General features: G+C 33.6%; 1 long non-coding RNA gene across 1 annotated transcript in view; it reads right to left on the bottom strand.

Moving 5' to 3' along the window:
- LOC109549359 (uncharacterized) overlaps positions 1–22,905 on the bottom strand; it is a 319,510-nt gene that overhangs the window by 93,809 nt on the left and 202,796 nt on the right. Inside the window, exon 4 of the long non-coding RNA XR_002175643.3 lies at positions 1,508–1,576. This is a non-coding gene — a long non-coding RNA (uncharacterized lncRNA). The remainder of the gene's footprint in view (positions 1–1,507; positions 1,577–22,905) is intronic.

Here is a 22,905-nt window from a genome sequence, read left to right as displayed (position 1 = left end):
GTGGAAGTGCTAGGCATATGACTCATAGTTGGGAACAAAGAAATCAAGAGTAGGTTTAAAGCAGATTCCCATACCAAAACATAGACAGTACTAAATTGTACCAGATTTCAGGAAAATAAGAGTGCTTTACTAACCACAAAGGTAGGAAAAAAAGAATTTTTAATGAGGATATTTGGGTGGAATATTCATTAATTTTGCTTAGATACTTAGATCAGTAATATAAATTTTTGCAGTATTTAGACCTATAAGCCATATTTATTCTCTTACAGGTATGTATTCATTTCACATCATCATGTTCTTAACTATGTGTGTACTATTTTTATTAACTAATCTAGAAATTTGTTTTACAATAATTCTGGTGTGGGATTTATACCTATAAATATAGAATTAAAATTTTCAGTATTAATAATACAGCATGCATTTTCAGACTTAAAATAGTTGTACTTTTTTTTTTTTTTGCGGTACGCGGGCCTCTCACTGTTGTGGCCTCTCCCTTTGTGGAGCACAGGCTCCGGACACGCAGGTTCAGCGGCCATGGCTCACGGGCCTAGCCACTCCACGGCATGTGGGATCTTCCTGGACCGGGGCATGAACCCGTGTCCCCTGCATCGGCAGGCGGACTCTCAACCACTGTACCACCAGGGAAGCCCTAGTTGTACTTTTCTTGACACAAGTCTTTAATTTGATAAGGGGATATGTAGTCCAATGCTACAAGCTACATGGTTCACTATCTTGCCCATTAGTGAAATTCAAATTTTCACTCTTTAGGGCAGACTCCTGTTGCATGCTGAGTGCAACTTGAATTAAAGGTTCCTTTGCCACAGCTGGGGTTTATATAACTTAAGTTGTATCTTAATTTTAAAATTCAATCTTTAGAAAATCCCAACCAAGTAAATTTGGATCTCCAGTGACAGAAGACTTTGGCATCTATGAGTAGCAGAATTAGACTCATTTAGTTGTCTTATCTGTAATCATCAGTTTGAATTAAAAGCTAATACTACTGGTGGGGAGTTCATGAACAGAAGAAATTCATATATTACATAGACTCATCCTGAATAGAATCTGTTTCCTTTTTCTCACCATTTTGATTTTTAGGGACCCCTAAATAGTTAGAGATAAATGATACTGTGAGGAAGAGAATTTATTATTTTTACATGTACTTAATTACTGTGATAATGACCTATGACTTCTATTTATCCTCCTTATTGTATTCACTAAATCACAGATGTTTATAGTACATGAAGTAATATATTTAAGCAGCATAAACAATATTTATTTATCAAACTTTTGTTTGAGATTCATATACAGGATATATCAAATATAGGATATATCAAGTACATTATTTCATTAAGCAACTATAGTAAGAAAATCATTCCAAATTGGTACACATGTATCTTTAAGTTAATCAAAATAAATGTTATACTTGTAATCTAGGCGGACCAGTCAGTACAGTTCTATGTGGCATCTTTGCAAGTCTCCCCATTTCACTTGTGACTAAGCTCCTTACCTGAGTCTCCTGTCAGTCCTTCCAACACAGCAGACCATTTTTCATCTCACAACCTTCATGTTTTCTCTTCTACAATTGAAACAAAGGTTTCTCAAATATTTAATTATCTAAATCATTCTGTAATCTAAATGGTATTTTAACTTTTATTGTTTTACACAGCATTAAGGTATTGAGTTTATTTTTGTTCTCCATAATAACAGCCTCTATTGTTTTTAGTTATTTGTTATATTTTATGTTTATTTATCCTCAATAATAATATATGGTTCATGAAGACAGGAACTTGCCTGTTTTGTTCTCTGTTCTTGCTCTCTTGTTCAGGTCAGAGAGCCAAACCCAGAACAGGGTTAATTTTCAGTGATATTTGTTGAATGAATGACTATATTACTATAACTTTTAATAGTATTTATATTTCTAATCACATTAAACCTCATGAGTTCTCACTGTTTTTTGAGAAAAAGTAATCTGACTTGATCTGATGTTGAACTTTATATCAGTCTACAGACCTTTGAAAATTTCCAAGTTTAACATTCTACTCTTATTTTCTTTCCTCCATTACATTTTGAACATTGTTTCTTAGGTCAAAAATTACTATTTCCCAAATCCTGGGTATTTTTGGAAATTGGTTTTATTTATATCTTCAAATGATAATCAATGGGGTATTGCTTGACCCTAAAATTGTCTGACATATTATTTTAAATATACAAAGGTAAATTATATCCTATTCAAAGACAAATTAAATTTACAACTTTTAAATATCTCACCTTATCCTGGATCTAAATGTCTAAATGTAGTCATGACACAAAGAGTGTATAATTTTCTGCCAGGTCCAATTATTTACCATGCTTCTGAGGTACTTTTTTGTTGTTTATTAGTTTTTCACTATCAGAAAATGTTTTATAAGCTACTGTTCTCTTCTTGAGGAACTGAGTAATTGAGGTTGAAATTAGAAACGTGGGTTCTTACTATGACATGTAATATGAAGGTTTTTTAAATCCATTTTAGGCCAAATTTCTGTCACAACTAAAGCAGATGGTGTTTTTCATTTTTGCACTAATAAATTAAATCTAAAGAAATGTTTTTATATGTAATAAACTTAATACTGAGGAATACCCAAGATACTATAATACTGAGGAATACCCAAGATGCTATTTACATAATTGATTACACATCAAAATCTTAAAAGCCTAAATATTTTAAGAGCTTCAGTATGATTCATTAGGGCATTGGGCTACTTGTTTGGATTATTTTTGAAAAACAATTAGATTGCTCTGTGAGGATTATAATATTAATAAAATACTGTTTAATGAAGAATAATTTTAGGAAAAAGTATTAACTTTAGTAGTAGAAACACTTGCTGTATAGCTATTAGAGAAGCCCAATAATTGTTCTGAGAAATTTCTTCTTACTGAATGATACATCTCAATAGAAATAAGCCCTAAATAAATTTCCATTCAAGTAATAGCTTAATTCAAAACACAGCACTGAATTTTGCCATTTGTGACAATAGGCATGGACACAGAGGGTATTATGTTAAGTAAAATAAGTCAGAAAGAGAAAGACAAATACTGTATCATTTCACTTAGATGTGGAATCTAAAAAACAAAACAAATGAACTAAAACAGACTCACTGATACAGAGCACAAACAGGTGGTTGCCAGGGGTAATGGGGTGGGTTTGGGAGTTGAATGAATGAAATAGGTGAGAGAAATTATGAGGTACAAACTTCCAGTTAAAAAATAAATGAATCATGGGAATGAAGTGTACATCATGGGGAATATAGTCAACAATACTGTGATACCTTTGTATGGTGACAGATGGTAACTAGACTTATGTTGGTAATCATTTTGTAATGTATAAAAATACTGAATCACTATGTTGTGCACCTGAAACTAACATAGTGGTGTGGGTCAATTATATTTTAAAAAGGAAGAAAATGTGTAGGAAAAAGAAATTACTTTTCATTTCTATTTTTTAATCTGATAAACTTAAATTTTAGCATAATTTTAGTGTATGTTTTAAAATTAAAAATATATTAGTATAAAAGAGATGTAAAATGCAAAAATATTCAAAAAAGCAATAACTACATTGACCACATCAACAGGGTAAAGTGGGAAAGTCATATAATCATATCAATAGACACAGAGAAAGCATTTTACAAAACCCAACACCAATTCATGTTTAAAAAAAAAAACAACTCTACAAATTGGAAATAAAGAATAACTTCCTCATCTTGATAGGGAACATCTACAAAATCCTACTTACTGGCTAATGTCATACTTAATGGTGAGAAACAAATCATTCCCCCTTAGAATGGGAAGTAGGCAAGGATGTCCCCTCCACCGCTTTTATTGAACATCATACTGGAAGTATAATGTAATAAGAAAATAAAACATATTAATTGAGATGGAATAAATGAAACTGTCTTTGTTTCCAGATTGTATGATTATATATGTAGAAAATTCCAAAGAACAATAAAAAAATTCCTGGAACTAATAAGGAAGTTTAGCAAGATCACAGGATGCAAAGTTAATGTACAAAATTTAATTGATTTCCTATATGCCAGCAATGAACAACTGACATTTTAAATTAAAGCCATATACATTAACACCTCCAAAATTAAATACTTAGGTATAACTCTAACATAAAATGTATTAGAACTGTATGAGGAAACCTAGAAACCTCTGATAAAAGAAATAAAAGATCTAAATGGAAAGATATTCCATATTCGTGGATAGGGACTCTCAATATTAAAAGGTCAATTTTTCTTGTTATAAAGATCCAACGCAATTCCAATCAAAATCCCAACAAGTTACTTTCTGGTTATTGAATAACTGATTTTGAAGTTTAAATGGAAAAGCAAAAATCTCAGAAAAGTCAAAACAAAATTGAAAAAGAACAAAGAGGACTGACAACTTCAAAACTTACTATAAAGCCATAGTAATCAAGACAGCATGGTACAGGCAAAAGAACAGACAGATACATCCTTGTAACAGGATTGAGTGCCTAGAAATAGACACACACAATACAGACCCACATGATAACTGACTTTAACAAAAGAACAAAAGGCATTTTGATATAGAAAGAATATTCTTTTCAACAAATGGTAATAGGACACCTGGTTATCCACATGCCAAAAAAAAAAAAGGGTATCTCAACACAGACTTCACATCTTTCACTCAATAGGGATCATATACCTAAAAGTAAAACACAAAACTATAAAATTTCTAGAAGATAACATAAGAGAAAACCTAGGCGGCCTAGGGTTTTGTAATGACTTCTTTTTTCCCAAATAGGCTTATTTTTGGTAAAGTTGTAGATTCACAGTAAAATTGGATGTAAAATATAGAGAGATCCTACATAACCTCTGATTCCACACATGAACAGCCTCCACCACTGTCAACATCCTATATCAAACCGGTACATTTGTTACAATTAATGAACCTATATACACATCATCACTCAAAGTCCAAAGTTTACATTAAGGTTAACTCTTGGTGTTATACATTCTATGGATTTGGACAAATATATAATAATATGTATCCACTTTATAATAAGTATCATACAGAATAGTTTCATTGCCCTAAACGTCTCTGTGCTCTGTCCATTCAACTCTCCCTTCACCCAACCCCCTGTAACCACTGATCTTTTTACTGGTCTATTTTTTTTTTCAGAACGTCATAGAGTTGGAATCATACACTATGTAGTCTTTTAAGATTGACATCTTTCACTTACTAATATGCATTTAAGGTTCTTCCATGTCTTTTCATGATTTAATAGCTCATTTCCATGTTAGCACTGAATAATATTCTATTTTATAGATGTACTACAGTTTATTTATACATTAACCTACTGAAAGGTATCTTGGTTGCTTCCACATTTTTGCAATTATGAATAAAGCCACTTAAACATTCAAGTGCAGGTTTTAAAAGCTCATTTGGGTAAATACCAAGGGGAGTGACAGCTGGCTTATTATAGTAAGAGTATATTTAGTTTTGTAAGAAACAGCCAAACAGTCTTCCAAAGTGGCTGTACCATTTTGCACTCCCCCAGCAATGAATGAGAGTTCCTGTTGCTCCACATCTTCACCAGCATTTGCTGTTGTCAGTGTTTTTGATTTTTACCAATCTAATAGTTGTGCAATAATATCTCATTGTTGTTTTAATTTGGATTCCCTAATGATGGTGGTGAATTTTAGATACAACAACAAAAGCATGATCCATTAAAGAAAAAAGTTGATAAGTAGAACCTCCGTAAAAAACAAAACTTCTGCTCTGAGAAAGTCACTATTGAAAGAATGAGAAAACTGGGGAAAATATTTGCAAAATATATATCTCACAAAGAACTTGTATCCAAAATATACAAAGAACTCTTAAAATTCAATAATATTAAAAATTTAAAAGTGGGCAAAAGATTAGAACAGACACCTCACCATAGAAGATGTATAGATGGTAAATAAGCATATGAAAAAATGCTCAACGTCATATGTATTGGAGAATTGCAAGTTAAAATGAGATAATACCACACTGAATAGTCAGATTCTTACACATACAGTCTTATATGTTACTCAGCAATCACGCTACTAGGTGTTTATACAAATTAGTTGAAAACTCATGCCCACACAAAATGTGCAGGTGATTGTTTATATCACACTAATGCACAACTTTTATTTTATGATAGATATTAAGGCAGAATTCCTTCACCTGTGGGAAAATTCAGTTTTTACTATTAAGGCCATCAACTGATTGGATAAGTCCCACACACATTATAGAGGGTAATCTACTTTACTCAGAGTAAAGTCAACTGACTGTACATGTTAATCACATCTACCTAATGCCTTCATAGCAACATCTAGACTAATGTTTGACCAAACAACTAGACACCATGGACTAGTCAAATTGACACATAAAATTAACCATTACAATAGGTGAGGAATGTACAGAAACTGTCTATAGTGTCTGGAATTTTTTTGTAAGTCTAAATCATTCCAGAATGTAAAGTGTTGTTTTTTCTTTTTTTCAAGGATAAACATAACATGTATCTTAGTATAAAAAAGCAAATTAAAACAGCTTATTATTGAATATCTGAATAACAAAAATTAATACATGGAATAATTATTTTGGGTATATTCGGAGGTAATTCAGTTTGTTTATTAGCCATCTTTCTCTGATACAAAGCTGTTTTTTTCTTAGAAGAAGGTACTTTTAAAAATACAGTTTTTTATTTTTATTATTTTCAAAAAATTGGTGCAATTCTTCAAAGGTAAATTTAATAACTAATTAATTTGAAATTGTAGGCATTTTCAGTTGACTCTTCTCTGTTAACCATGTTATCACATTTTAAACCTATAGGACACTACTACATGCAAATTATTTTAAGTTTCTTTTTCTTCCATTTCTTGAGATAGAAATATTCATGGGGATATGATATAAAATTTCTTTTTTTGGTGGCTTTATTTCCACTTTCCAAAGATTTCTCTCATATTCCCTCCTTCATTTCCAGATGTCTTCTTTTATTTTCACCTTAGTTCCCTGCCCTTCACTTTCCACCCACCAAAGAAGCAAAGGATAAAAGGAGATTAAATTCAACAAAAAGATATTCTGTTATTTTATTTTTCTAACCCTCAAACTGTACTTAAAAAATCTTTTACTCGTGTTATATCCTTGTTTCCTCACCTAACAGGTGACACCTGTTAGGTGTCACCTCCAACTGACACCTAACAGATCAAATACAAAAAGGAAAGCTAACTGAATGGCCTATTTTTGGACACAACTTTTTATTGTTAATATTAAGAACAATGAACAAAGATTTGTTTTAATAGCTTAGAATTAAGATTTTCCAAAGACTTTGCAAAAAATAATAAAAATATGAGTTAAATGCAATCTCCGAATTAGAATGTATAGTGAATTCTAGCAGCAGTGTTTTTTGACAAATTCTTTTTACTTGAAAATGAAACAATTAAGAAAAAATGTTCACATAAGTCAATTATATTTCGGTCTTGGTCTATTGATCTACTTTGAGCAACCCAGTCTTTATACAAATTACAGTGTCTTAAATAAAATAGAGTACCATCTTACATAAGATTTAAAATCATTATAATGCTAATCTCATAGTTATGGGATTGAAAATGTAAATATTCTTAAAATTCAAATCAATTTATTAGAGAGGTAATATTTTTTCAGAGATTTAAGCAGATTTCCAGTGTTTTTGTCTCTAAAAGTAAGGTGATTTGGATGAGTCTTAGAATAATTACCAGATATTTCAGAATATACAAAACTCATTCTTCATGTTTTAAGATGAAGTGCAATGTGAAAAGGTAAGGAGACTAAAAGATAGGGCAAACCTAGGTGAATAAGTATAAAACTTACAGTTTACACATACATAATAGCACTTATTGCTTTGTTATATGTTACTAATTTTTGGAATTTTCATTAAGTACATGTAATGTGAATGATACTACTAGGTGCTGAAATTAATTTATTCTAGAATAAAAAAATTTTAAACTAACACGTATGGCTAATCTCAATAAAGAAAAGGCATTTATATTCACCCCCTTAGGGAAGATGTTAGGAAAGCAACTCCAGAGGTGTATAATATGGAAATTTATGCAGATGTATTGAATATGTGAAGAGCACACTACTAATTTTAGGCAATGAAAAGACAGGTAAAAGTTACAATTCTCAATGATTTGTGCACTGGGAATTGTACACCTTCCTGATTACATTAATTGAAGACTAGATGAGGTAGCAATTGTGAAGATGTCACTATGAATGCTGCACAGATATGCACAGCTGTCAGCAGCAGATATGCCACTTTTGTGTTCAATTTCTATATTATATGCATGTGACAGCTTCAGAAATGAGGTACTAGTGTGAGGTGGACAAGTAATAAAAACTACTCTTGTCCTAGAGAACTTAAATGGGTTCCAATACCTAGAAGAAGCCCATAGAAAATAATTTTACTTGTGCAACATGGAATTACAGTAAAGAAGAATTTGCCAGATTAGAAAAGGAAGAGATTAATTCTCATATTTAAAAAGAAATGCTAAACCAGATGGTTGGTATTTAAAAGTCATATCATACTTACACTTCATTATATTGATAAGAATAATGGGTAATATGGTAGCTTGGGACATTTAAAACAGCTGAGAATTTTGTGAGAAACTTTAATTTAAAAACTAGTAGTACTTACTAGTAGTAAAAATTAGCACCCTTTTGAGGGCTTGAAATCGTTCAATGACACATATTCTCTTTGTGCTTCTGTTATTCCCTAATATCTCTTAGAAGATCAGTAGGGAAAGTTATTTTTAATGTTACAGTTTGATACTATTCTATCTTTAGATCTAATTCTTGAGTGACTTTTAAATATCAATTTTCAATGATTATAGCAAAACTTGACATTTAAATGTTAGCATTTTGTTACCAAGAAATAACATTAAATGACAAAGAAAACTTGGGAACACAGTTGTGAAATATTTCTGACCTTGTTACAAAATTTTTATTATTTGAACTTATGACTTTTATCAAGTTTTAATGATAACATGAGAATTCTATGACTATATAAGGACTATAAAGTAACTTTCTTGTAAGAAAAAATTATAGCATTTTTATTCACTCAATAAAGTATATACTTTAATATATTTTTTCCAAAGATTACAGTGGACTTCTATTAATTAATTTGTATTATCTTTTCCAGTTTTTATTGTGCAGGCTATTTCACATTTGTAAGATATTGTGGAGTTTTAGTGATGTCATCTGTGGATAAGGATGAAAAGGAAATTCCCTGGCCAATATTACCCTCAAATCTCAAGTTTACTATTTATTGTTTATATCAGTTATTTAAAAAATATCACGAGTTCTAAGCAAGGAAACATACTGAACATAGAACAAATAATTCTATACAAATCCAATATAGGATTTATGACCTGCATTACAGCAGGATTGCATAGAGTATTTAGATAGTCTTATGAAAATTATCCATATGATGACAACAAATACTTTTTGATCTCTACTCTTTTAAACTTTAAAAGACTGAATAGACAGTGAAACAAAAATATTACATCATTGGTTTGTCTGATTCAGCTGTTCATGCTATTTGAATGTGATAGGTAGATAATTATACATAGATATCAACAGATAGATAGATAGACTGACAAACTTTCAATGAATAAATATCAATATGTAAGTTGCAAGAATAAATGGATTTATATATGGTTTCATTCAAGGACATCAAACATATACACTCACATTATAATTTCTTTAGAAAGTATTCATATTTCAGATCTTTTTACATTATTAATATATGATGTTAACTTACACTATTGTAAATATAAGCTAACTGTTAGGTTTGAATACTTATGGAATTTGGGGATTGGTATCTCAATTTAGTGTGTTTTGAAAGGGAAATAGTTGTTAGACAATTTTTTTCCTAAATCACAGACACTTGACAAACTTTTTTTAGGAAACATTTTAAGGTGCTGTCCAAAGACAAGACAAGTTAAAACCACCAGCTCAAGAGAGATAAAAATTGTGAGTTCATAAAAGCACAGAAGAAAATGATGAGTCATCGAATGGTCCTATATCAAGGTTCTCTGTTTACTTTTTCTTTTTTGTATTTTTCATTGATTTGCTTTGTTTTATGGAAACTCTAATATTGCTATCTAGATAAGAATGATAAAAAAGAGTTCAACATCCCAAAATATAGCATCTAGAGGAAATCCTCATTGGAAAATGAACTTTCAGTGGTTTGTAAAATCTTGAACTAAATATTCCAGTATTTTTCTACAAAATTTAAAGAAAAACTTTTTAAAAATAAAGCTTTCTTAACATGAGGATCACTTAGGGAGGCTGTTTGTCAGGAGATCTCAAAAACTGAAATTCATTGTTTTATTGAATTACCATAACTTTGATTTTTGTTGTTCCAGCTTGCACACTCAGAAGACTGACATTGTTAAGAACTGTTGGCATAGATTAACATAACTAAAATTCATGAAGTTGCTTAATTACTAGACTTATTATTATAAATGTAACCAAAATCGATCAGTATATTCTTTTCACCATAGGCAGTTCAATCACTTCCCATAGCTGATTACATGAAAAGACAGTTCCTACTCCTAAAGTTTTAAGTGAGCATAGGATAAAAGTAAATAAAACTAAGTAGATCAATATATGTCTGATGGTATCCATACAATGATACTCTTTGGTTTTGGAATATTGGACTAGCATAATTAAAAACTATTGGCAAAGACTTCATATCCCCTGATTAAGGCTTGGATGGATACTGTTTCTGTGGGTGAAGCTACTTTTGAAATTACCATTTATATCTGATTAGAACACTATGTCTCTAGCTATGCAAATACATTCAATCAGCCTATCATCAAATACAGCAAATTGCACCTTTATGGTGGCCTTCCAGTTCTCCTTACTCGAAACTTTTGGAATGTTTTCATTGCAACATCCAAGTACTGATAATGCTCACATATTTATGCAAATGTATTCATGTATCCCATATAGTTCCTTGAACATAGATATACCACTTTCCTTAATCTAGCTATGCAAAAAACAAAGGTAATAGGGATATTGGAACACTTAATGAAGAATTTCTCCCTCAAATAGAAATTTTCAGGCTGATAAAGTCTTGATAACTGTTTACAAAGTAGAATATTAGGTCTGCACTATAGTTTTGCTACTTTAAAGGCAGAAAAACTGCATTTTCACAAGATAATCTTATTTATTTACAGTTCATCAGTACTAATCTTTTGGTTAGTGACTTCTACTATATATTCATAAGTAATGTGTGTAATCTCAGGATCCTCTGTTTAAATAATATTGGATTTAAACTGACATATTGCAAAAATACATATTTAAAGAATTCTGATATTTCCTCAGTAAATAATAAAGACAATTTAATTTATACCCCCAAACAATACTTCTGCTTCCTCTTCTACAATTCTCTAGCAGTTATTTTCTGCTTCAGGATCTTTTTTAAAATCTTAACCCCCCACAACAGAACACACTTCTTCCTTACCCACTTTTTTCACTGGCATTTATCACCATAAAATTAGAACCATCCAACAAGGAAACATTCTATTCCCTTACATCACTTTCTCCAACCTGTTCATTTCTAAGAGATACAGTTAACCAAGAGGTGGCACATCTCCCGACTAGGGCACCTGCTGGACACTGGTGCGGACCCCAACGACCAAGGAGATGGGAAGAACCCCCAAGCAAATCAGTAGGACGTGGGGATACTGAGGGGATGTGGGCCCAGCATTTCCACTGCCCAATTGGCCAAGGAAGTCTACCCGGCTCTCAGACTGGGCCCTACACCTGCAGAGGTCGCCTCCAGGCTGGGTTGGTCCTGGGGACGTAGGAGGGAAGCTGGGAGAGAACAGGAGAGGCAGGTGAGAGGGCACCTCAAGGACTGGAGGAGCAGGAGAGGAGTGGAGGGCATTTGCTCCACCCACTTGAACCCAGGAAGTCTGCTGGGTTCCCAGGTGGGGTCCCCCACCCTCTCAGACCAGAGGCACGCCTGGGCCCCTTCTGTTCTGTTGAGCCTAAGCCCCACCCCCCCACCCCCTCCACAGTATTTTCCAGCCCTGTGGGTCCTAAGCATAGAGCCTAAGTCCCACCCCCCCACCCCCTCCACAGTATTTTCCAGCCCTGTGGGTCCTAAGCATATAAGCATAGGCATAGGGTCCTAAGCATAGGCCCTGCCCACCACCAAACTTCGCCCCTGCTTAGGCCCTGCCCTCCACAGGCAAGGCTTTTTCCACCTTTTTTTTTTCTCCTCTTTTTTTTTACTATTACGGTCCTGTTTATGTTCCAGTTGTTGTTTCATCTATATTTTATGTTATATTTTTTCTAACATATCTGTTAGTTTGCTAGTCTAATTTTATTTATTACTTTCTTATTGTTCTCCTTTTTTCTTTTTTTTTCCTCCTCATCTTTTTTATTATTGTGGTTCTGTTTTACCTTCCGATTGCTGTTTCATCTATATTTTTATTTTTGTATTTTTTCTAACATAGCTGGTAGTTTCCAAGTCTAATTTTATTTTTTACTTTGTTATTGTTCTCCTTTCTTCTTTTTTTTTTCTTGACGCTCTACATGGCTTGTGGGATCTTGATTCATGAGCTGGGGGTCAGGCCGAGGCTCCTGTGGTGGGAGCTCCAAGTCCAAACCACTGGACTAACAGAGAACCTTAGACCCCAGGGAATATTCATCAGAATGAGTTCTCATGGAGTTCCTCATCTCACCACCAAGACCCAGCTCAACCCAACAGCCTACAAACTCCAGTGTTGGAAGGCTCAGGCCAAACAACCAGTAAGACAGGAAAACAATCCCACTCATAAAAAAAAAAGAGATGGCAAAAAAATGTCACAGATGAAGGAGCAAGGTAAACACCTACAAGACCAAATAAATGAAGAGGAAATAGGCAACCTACCTAAAAAAGAATTCAGAATAATGATAATAAAGATGATCCAGAATCTCAGAAATAGAATGGACACACAGATTGAGAAAATACAAGAAATGTTTAACAAAGATCTAGAAGAAATAAAGAACAAACAAACAGAAATTAACAACAGAATAACTGAAATGAAAAATACACTGGAAGGAATCAATAACAGAATGACTGAGGCAAAAGAACGAATAAGTGATCTGGAAGACAAAATGGTGGAAATAACTGCTGAGGAGCAGGATAAAGAAAAAAGAATGAAAAGAACTGAAGAGAATCTCAGAGACCTCTTCTGACAACACTAAACATACCAACATTTGAATTATAGGGGTCCCAGAAGAAGAGAAAAAGAAAGGGTCTGAGAAAATATTTGAAGAGATTATAGTGGAAGACTTCCCTAACATGGGAAGGAAATAGTCACCAAAGTCCAGGAAGCACAGAGAGTCCCATACAGAATAAACCCTAGGAAAAACACACCAAGACACGTATTAATCAAACTACAAAAATTAAACTCAAAGAAAATATATTAAAAGCAGCAAGGGAAAAACAAAAAATAGCATATAAAGGAATCCCCATAAGGTTATCAGCTGATTTTTCAGGGGAAACTCTGCAGGCCAGAAGGGAGTGGCAGGATATACTTAAAGAGATGAAAGAGTAAAACCTACAACCAAGATTACTTTACCCAGCAAGGGTCTCATTGAGATTGGATGGAGAAGTCAAAAGCTTTTCAGACAAGCAAAAGCTAAGAGAATTCAGCACCACCAAACCAGCTTTACAACAAATGGTAAAGAAACTTCTCTAGGTGGGAATCACAAGAGAAGAAAAAGACCCACAAAACCAAACCCAGAAGAACTAAGAAAATGGTAATGGAACATACATGTTGATAATAACCTTGAATGTAAATGAATTAAATGCCCCAACCAAGAGACACAGACTGGCTGAATGGATACAGAAACAAGACCCATATACATGCTGTCTACAAGAGGCCCATTTCACACCTAGGGACACATAGAGACTGAAAGTGAAGAGATGGAAAAAGATATTCCATGCAAATGGAAACCAAAAGAAAGCTGGAGGAGCAATACTCAAATCAGATAAAATAGACTTTAAAATAAAGACTGTTACAAGAGATAAGGAAGGACACTACATAATGATCAAGGGATCAATCCAAGAAGAAGATATAACAATTATAAATATTTATGCACCCAACATAGGAGCACCTCAATACATAAGGCAAATTCTAACAAGCATGAAAGGGGAAATCGACAGTAACAAAATAATAGTGGGGACTTTAACACCCCACATACATAAATGGACAGGAAATAAATACAGAAACACAAGCTTTAAATGATGCAATAGACTACAGAGATTTAATTGATATTTATTGAACATTCCACCCGAAAGTGGAGGAATACACTTTCTTCTTAAGTGCACATGGAACGTTCTCCAGTACAGATCACATCTTGGGTCATAAATAAAGCCTTGGAAAATTTAAGAATATTGTAATCATATCAAGCATCTTTTCTGACCACAACGCAATGAGATTGGAAATCAATTACAGGAAAAAAATTGTAAGAACCACAAATACATGGAGTCTAAACAGTGTGCTACTAAATAACCAAGAGATCACTGAAGAAATCAAAGAAGAAATTAAAAAATTCATAGAAACAAGTGACAATGAAAACACATTTACCCAAAACCCAAAACACGTTTGCCCAAAACAGCAAAAGCAGTTCTAAGAGGGAAGTTTATAGCTATTTAATCTCGCCTCAAGAAACAAGAAAAATCTCAAATAAACAATCTAATCCTACACCTAAAGCAACTGGAGAAAGAAAAACAAAGAAAACCTAAAGTCAGTTGAAAGAAAGAAACCATAAAGATCAGAGCCGAAATAAATGAAATAGAAATGAAGAAAATAGCAAAGATCAATAAAACTAAAAGCTGGTTCTTTTAGAAGATAAACAGAAGTGATAAAACCTTAGTCAGACTCACCAAGAAAAAAAGAGTGGACACAAATCAATAAAATTAGAAATGAAAACAGAGAAATTGCAACTGACACCACAGAAATACAAAGGATTAAGAGAGACTACTACAAACAACTATATGCCAATAAAATGGACTACCACAAAGAAATGGGCAAATTCTTGGAAAGGTCCAATTTTCCAAGACTGAACCAGGAAGAATTAGAATATATAAACAGACCTATCACAAGTAATGAAATTGAAACCGTAATTTAAAATATTCCAACAAACAAAAGTCCAAGAACAGATGGCTTCACAGGCAAAATGTATCAAACATTTAGAGAAGAGCTAACACTGATCCTTCTCAAATTCTTCCAAAAAATTGCAGAGGGAGGAACACTCCCAAATTCATTCTATGAAGCCACCATCACCCTGATACCAAACCAGAAAAAGATACCACAAGAAAAGAAAATTGTAGACCAATATCACTGATGAACATAGATGCAAAAATCCTGAACAAAATACTAGCAAACAGAATCCAACAGCACATTAGAAGGATCATACACCATGATCAAGTGGGTTTTATCCCAGGGATGTAAGAATTCTTCAATATACACAAATCAATCAATGTTAAACACCATATTAACAAATTAAGGAATAAAAACTATATAATCATCTCAATAGATGCAGAAAAAGCTTTTGACAAAATTCAACACCCATTTATGATAATAACTCTCCAGAAAATGGGCACAGAGGGAACCTACCTCAACATAATAAAGGCTATATATGACAAACCCACAGCAAACATCATACTCAATGGTGCAAAACTGAAAGCATTTCCACTAAGATCAGGAACAAGAAAAGGATGTCCACTCTTGACGCTCTTATTCAACATAGTTGTGGAAGCCCTAGCCACAGCAGTCAGAGAAGAAAAAGAAACAAAAGGAATCCAAATCAGAAAGGAAGAAGTAAAGCTGTCACTGTTTGCAGATGGCATGATACTATACATAGAAAATCCTAAAGATGCCACCAGAAAACTACTAGAACTAATCAATGAATTTGGTAAGTTTGCAGGATACAAAATTAATGCACAGAAATCTCTGGCATTCCTATACATTAAAAACGAAAAATCAGAAAGAAAATTTAAGGAAACAATCCCATTTACCATCACAACAAAAAGAATAAAATACCTTGGGATAAACTTATCTAAGGAGGTGAAGGACTTAGAAAACTATAAAACACGGATGAAAGAAATTAAAGATGATACAAACAGATGGAGAGATATACCATGTTCTTGGATTGGAAGAATCAATATTGTGAAAATGACTATACTACCCAAAGCAATCTACAGATTCAATGCAATCCCTATCAAACTAACAATGGCATTCTTTACAGAATTAGGACAAAAAATTTACAATTCGTATGGAAATACAAAAGACCCTGAATAGTCAAAGCAATCTTTAGAAAGAAAAACGGAGCTGGAGGCATTAGGCTCCCTGACTTCAAACTATACTACAAAGCTACAGTGATCAATACAGTATGGTACTGGCACAAAAAGAGAAATATAGTTCAATGGTAATGGATAGGAAGCCCAGAGATGTGCTTGAATGAATATATTGGAAACTAATTTATGACAAATGAGGCAAGAACATACAATGGAGAAAAGACAACTCTTCAATAAGTGGTGCTGGGAAAACTGGTCAGCTACCTGTAAAAGAATGAGGTTAGAACATTACCTAACACCGTACACAAAAATAAACTCCAAATGGATTAAAGACCTAAGTGTAAGGCCAGACACTGTAAAATTCTTAGAGGACAACATAGGAAAACCACTCTTTGACATAAACCACTGCAAGATTCTTTTTGACCCACTTCCTACAGTAATGGAAATAAAAACAAAATAAACAAATGGACCTAATTAAACTTAAAAGCTTTTGCACAGCAAAGGAAACCATAATCAAGACGAAAAGACAACCCTCAGAATGGGAGAAAATATTTGCAAATGAAACAACTGACAATGGATTAATCTTCAAAATCTACAAAGAGCTCATGGAGCTCAATATCAAAAAAAACAAACAATTCAATTAAAAAATGGGCAGAAGACCTAAATAGATATTTCACCAAAGAAGACATACTGATGGCCAGGAGGCACATGAAAAGATGTTCAACACTACTAATTATTAGAGAAATGCAAATCAAAACTACAATGAGGTATCACCTCACACTGGTCAGAATGGCCATTATCAAAAAATCTAGAAACAATAAATGCTGGAAAGGGTGTGGTGAAAAAGGTACCCTCCTGCACTGTTGGTGGGAATGTAAATTGATACAACCACTATGGAGAACAGTATGCAGTATTTACTCCTAAAAAACTAAAAATAGAACTACCATATGACTCAGCAATCCGACTACCGGGCATATACTCTGAGAAAACCATAATTCAAAAAGAGACATGTACCACAATGTTCACTGCAGCATTATTTACAATAACCAGGATATGGAACCAACCTAAATGCCCATCAACAGATGAATGGCTAAAGAAGACGTGGCACATATATACAATGGAATATTACTCAGCCATAAGAAGAAACGAAATTGAGTTATTTGTAGTGAGGTGGATGGACCTAGAGTCTGCTATACAGAGTCACGTAAGTCAGAAAGAGAAAATCAAATACTGTATTCTAACACACATATATGGAATCTAAAAAAAAAAAAAAAGGTACTGATTAACCTAGTGGCAGGGCAGGAATGAAGACGTAGACATAGAGAATGGACGTGAGGACACAGGGGGAGGGGAAGGGGAAGCTGGGGCAAAGTGAGAGTAGCATTGACATACATACACTACTGAATGTAAAATAGTTAGCTAGTAGGTAGCAGCAGCACAGCACAGGGAAATTAGCTTGGTACTTTGTGATGACCTAGAGACGAGGGATAGGGAGGTTGGGAGGAAGGCTCAAAAGGGAGGGGATATGGGGACATGTGTATGCATATGGCTGATTCGCTTTGTTGTGCCACAGAAACTAACACAGTATTGTGAAGCAATTATACTCCAATAAGGATCTATTAAAAAATTAATTAATTAATTAATTTACTAAAAAGTTAACCAAGAGGCAGTTGGTTCTCAAGAGTTACTGGAAATTATAAATATTAAAAATTCTTCTGCCAAATTGCTTTGAGTAACCAGAGTAATCTTTTTTTTCTTGTTCTTCCAGAATTGAAAATCCTAATTCTGCCAAGTAAATATTTACCCCTAAGTAAACAAATATGTATTTCCAAATCTAAACACTTCTGTGAAAATATCATAAAATAAAATTTTAATTGCAAAGTAAATTTTTGACTTAGAGGACATACCTGAAAAGTAGACATGACCATAGAGTAAAGCATTGGATTTTGAATATTGCTTCCCAAATTATGCAAAGATTACTGAAAAAAATAGAATAATTTCCAGGATAATCAACTTTATATCTAAGATACTAAATGATGCTATGCTCTTTTGTCACTTGGATTTATCAAAATAAGAGTTTTAATTTAACATTTTAGTCTGCAAACACAGATTAATGTTGTTGGTTTTTTTTTTTTTTTGTGCACTATAGTGATTCACAATTTTTAAAGGTTATACTCCATTTATAGTTATTATAAAATATTAGCTATATTCTCCATGTTGTACAATATACCCTTTTAGCTTATTTTATACCTGATATTGTGTACCTCTTGATCCCCTACCCTTATCTTGCTCCTCTCCCCTTTCCTCTCCCCACTGGCAACCACAAGTTTTTCTTTTTTAGAATTTCATTTATTTATTTATACAGCAGGTTCTTATTAGTTTTAACTTATACTGCAGGTACTGAAATTCATTTAGTCATCATCTATTATGAAAAGCAGGGTAATGTTTTGGGGTCAAAGTAAAAGATAGGGAAAATTGACACTTTATAGAAAAAAAATACTAGGACCAAAGAAAGGTATACAAAACAGATCAGTAAATAGTTTTTATTCAGCATTAATTTTATGTGACTGTCAATTAAATTGAATGATTTTTAAAAAACAATAAAACATGGAATTTAAAAAAGGATTTTAAGTCTAGTATTGAGTCAAGCTTGCTATTCTTAAAAGAATTGAGAGCAAAGAACAGTATTTAAGATATAAAAGACCAGTTTTAAAATACATAGCTTTTGTTGTAGCATTTTTTCATATTTGGATTGGGAAGTAAAAATAAAATCACTTTTCACTGAAATATAGAGTATTCTACATGATTTCAAAATTATATACATGGTTACTTTAGGATATATCAGAATTTTAAAATAGCAATTATATGCCATCTAATTCTACTTGCTAGACTGTTTTTATTAATACTTTTATATAAATCCTTCCTAATAGCAACTTTAAAATGCCAAATGTTTATTATCAAGTTTCTTTGGTCAGTTTTGACATTATTTCATTCTTTATCTCTTACTATAGCATAATTTTATATATTTTATATTTTGGACATATGGATCGGCAAAACTATATTTTGATGAGGCAGAGGAAGAGCACTACTTCTTTATCATCCATGAGAGCTCACGTTTCCTTTATGTAATTATCTTTCCCCATACTGCACCTCCAAAATGCGCTTTATCTACTCTTCAAGTGACTCCTATGGGTTTTGAAATGGTGAGTGTAAAAGATCCTTATCAGTAGGATCAGTACTAAAGGTCATGTCTTAATAGCTGCTAGGTAGATAGAATAAGAAATCTAGAATATCAAATAACTTTGGTTTCTACTATCCTGGGAGTTATAAGAAGCAAGAGTTATGAGTCATGCAACGTGTAAGATTATATACATATCTGAGATAAGAAAAGCAAATGAAAAAGATTTGGAAAGGAGCATGGAAGATGATTGATTCTTTTTTTTACACTGATTTTGAGCAATTGTTGCAACTTCAAATGTGGATATCTAGTACTAGGTTACTGGATATATAAATTTGGTGATATCACTTTGGGAGTGAGAAGCCATAGATACCACTTCAAACAAAGGTTTGAATTAAGTTAAATAAAATATCTGTTTAGAATGAAAATAGCATGATGCCAAGGAGATAGGGTGAAAACCAACGTAACTGGATGATTGAAAGAAGATAATTTGAGAAGTGAAAGGTAAAAAGAGAAAAGTAGAAGATAGAGGAGAAAAAATTTCAAAAAAGGAGGATCAATAATAACAACTATCAAAGAAAGGTTAAAGTGAGAAGAAAAATAAAAATTTACATTAATTTTGTTCTTTTTTAATGGCTGACTATTCAGAGTAGTTTTGGTGAAACTGTGAGGGTACAAACTAAATGGCAATGAAATGAGGGATAAGAAATGACTTTCAAGAAGCTCAACTGTTAAGAATGACAGAGATGACAGGACAGTGACTAGTGAATAATTAGAGGTTAACAAGCCCCCCAAAATAATAATAACCAAGAAAATATTAAAACGTATGAAGTTTGCAAAGGGAAATTTGCAGATTAAAAAAAAGCAGAGTTGAGTGACGAAATCAAGGTCACTGTAAAGATGGCTTTCAGTAAGAGTAGGAATGACTGATCATGTACTAGGAAAAGAGAAAAAAAACCATATTTTAGGGAACAGATAGGGTTAAATCATTTATTCCTTTATATTTTCTAATCCTCAGTACCTTGGAATATGACCTTATTTGGAACAGGGTCTTTACAGAGGAAATCAAGTTAAAGTGAGCTCATTAGGGTGGTCTTTAATCCAATACGACTGGTGTCCTTATAAAAGGAGGAAATCTGGCCACAGAGACATATGCATAGAGGGAAGATGATGTAAAGAGACAAAGGGAGAAGATGGCCATCTACAGGCCAAGGAGAGAGCCCTGGAATGATGCTGCCCTCAATCCTCAGGAGGAACCAACCCTGTCGATTTTGGACTTCTCTCCTCCAGAACTGTGAGAAAAGGATTTTCTACTGTTGAAGTTTGTGGTACTTTGTTAAGGCAGTACTAGCAAACTAATACAGAGAAATAATAATACATAGGTAAAAAACAATAAATTAAAAGATTCTGTTTAAGTAACTTATGAAAATATCCAACGTTTTTCCTTCCCCCCCCCCAAAAAAAAATGGCTAAATTTTTTCCTAGGTATGTGGACAATTGCTTCAAATATTTCATTTTATTTAATTTTTATCCATTTTATGAATATACAACATAATGAATATGTTTTCACTTGAATTTTGACAATGGCAGGGAGCTTAATATGATGTAATCTGAGCTAGACAGAAAAGATTCTGGGTAATAGTCCTAGTTCTACCACTCAACATCTTAAAAATAATAGTGAACGATAAACAAATAAATAAAATTATTTTTCCTCAATACTTAATTGGATATAATTATACCCACCTATCCACTTCATCTGATTGTCATAACAATAATACAAAAATTTTTCAAAACTGTAAAATACAAAGCTGTAACAAATATTAACAATTAACATTTTTAAAAGCATTTTACTAATATAAAACAGAAAAATATAATTTGGCATATTAACAAAAATATAGACTATTAGTGATGTCTGCAACCATTTAAAGTACAATCTAAAAAGGGATCTTTTAATTGGCAAAGTTTTATTTTCATATTAATTTAATTGAAATGGCTATAAACAGAAAGTAAAAGTTATTTAAATTCTATACACTCTTAAAGCAGGGAGCATCTGTCAGCATAATAGACGCCTTAGCCTCCTGTTGGGCAAACCCAGCTAGTAGACATTTTAAAATTGACTGAGTTTGAGAAGAAGCAATTTTTCATACAAAGACTGGCAGCTAAGGAGGAAAATGTTTTTATCCTAATTGGATTGGATTTGGCCACTGGGATCTTTTCTACTCAGCACAATGAATTTAGAAACCTTTTGTAAATTTATACCACTCAGGATTTTCCTAGTTACCTGATAAGTTGCCCAACTCAGCTATTGGTGCTGAGTCTGCTCTTTGCTTCTTTAATCGTTTTCTGCACTCTTTCCTTTGTGGGTTCCTGAAGAATACAAGGAAGAATCTGGGTTTTAGCTGGTTGTCTCCTGCTAATGGCTGATGAATGGGCTGCCCTAGAAGATACTTTTTGCTTTGCTTCTCTCTTAATTCATCCTGCTTATTTGAGGGTGTGTTTTGAACCTGCCAGGAAAATAGCACATGTTTCAAGAGTTACAATTATAATGTTATGCAAATTGTTTATTCTTGGTTTACATTTTTTAAAGCAACTGGAATAATGTGTTGCAAACATTGATTGTGTTTTAGTAATCAAATATTATAGTTGATTAAATTAGTACTAGTCACTAAGCTGCATTCGTTTTTAGGCATGCAATGAAAATGATGATACTTGGATATATAGGTTTAATAGTTATTATTATATTGGTTTAATAGTTATTATTAATGATTTTCCCTTAAAGGCTGAAGTTTGGGCAGTGGTTGGGGCCAATGCTCAGGACGCACAGGGCTGGAAAAGGCCCTTGGGGCTGTGAGGTGTGGCGCTTAGGCTCAAGGAACAGAAGGGGCCCAGGTGTGCCCCCCACCCCTGGTCTTAGAGGGCAGGGGACCTCACCTGAGAGCTCAGCAAGTTTCCTGGGCTTGAATGAGTGGGGTTAATACCCTGCTCTCCTCTCCTGCTCCTCCAGTCTGGGAGGGCCCCTCTCGCCTGCCTCTCCTGATCTCCTTGGCTTCCCTCCTATGCCCCCTGGACCCACACGGCCTGGATGGGTCTTTGGAGGAGGGTAGAGGCCTGGGAGCTCAGTGGGCTCCCCAGCCCGAGTGGGCCAGGTGATCGCCCTCCTCTCCTCTCCCACTCTTCTCAGAGAGTCTCCCCCGCCTGCCTCTCCTGATCTCCCTGGCCTCAGAGGTGCCAATCCTGTCTGGCCATCTCCTTGGGCATCAGAGTCCCCCACCAGTGGCCAGCAGGTGCCCTAGTTGTTGGGAGATGCAAACTCCATGTCTCCCACACCACCATCTTGACTCTACCTCCACATACATTCTTATTT

The sequence above is a fragment of the Tursiops truncatus genome, chromosome 7 (assembly GCF_011762595.2).
Source record: "Tursiops truncatus isolate mTurTru1 chromosome 7, mTurTru1.mat.Y, whole genome shotgun sequence".
In the NCBI taxonomy this organism is placed as follows: domain Eukaryota; kingdom Metazoa; phylum Chordata; class Mammalia; order Artiodactyla; family Delphinidae; genus Tursiops; species Tursiops truncatus.
The sequence above is the reverse complement of the archived record's forward strand: the minus strand, read 5'-3'. Positions and strand labels throughout refer to the sequence as shown.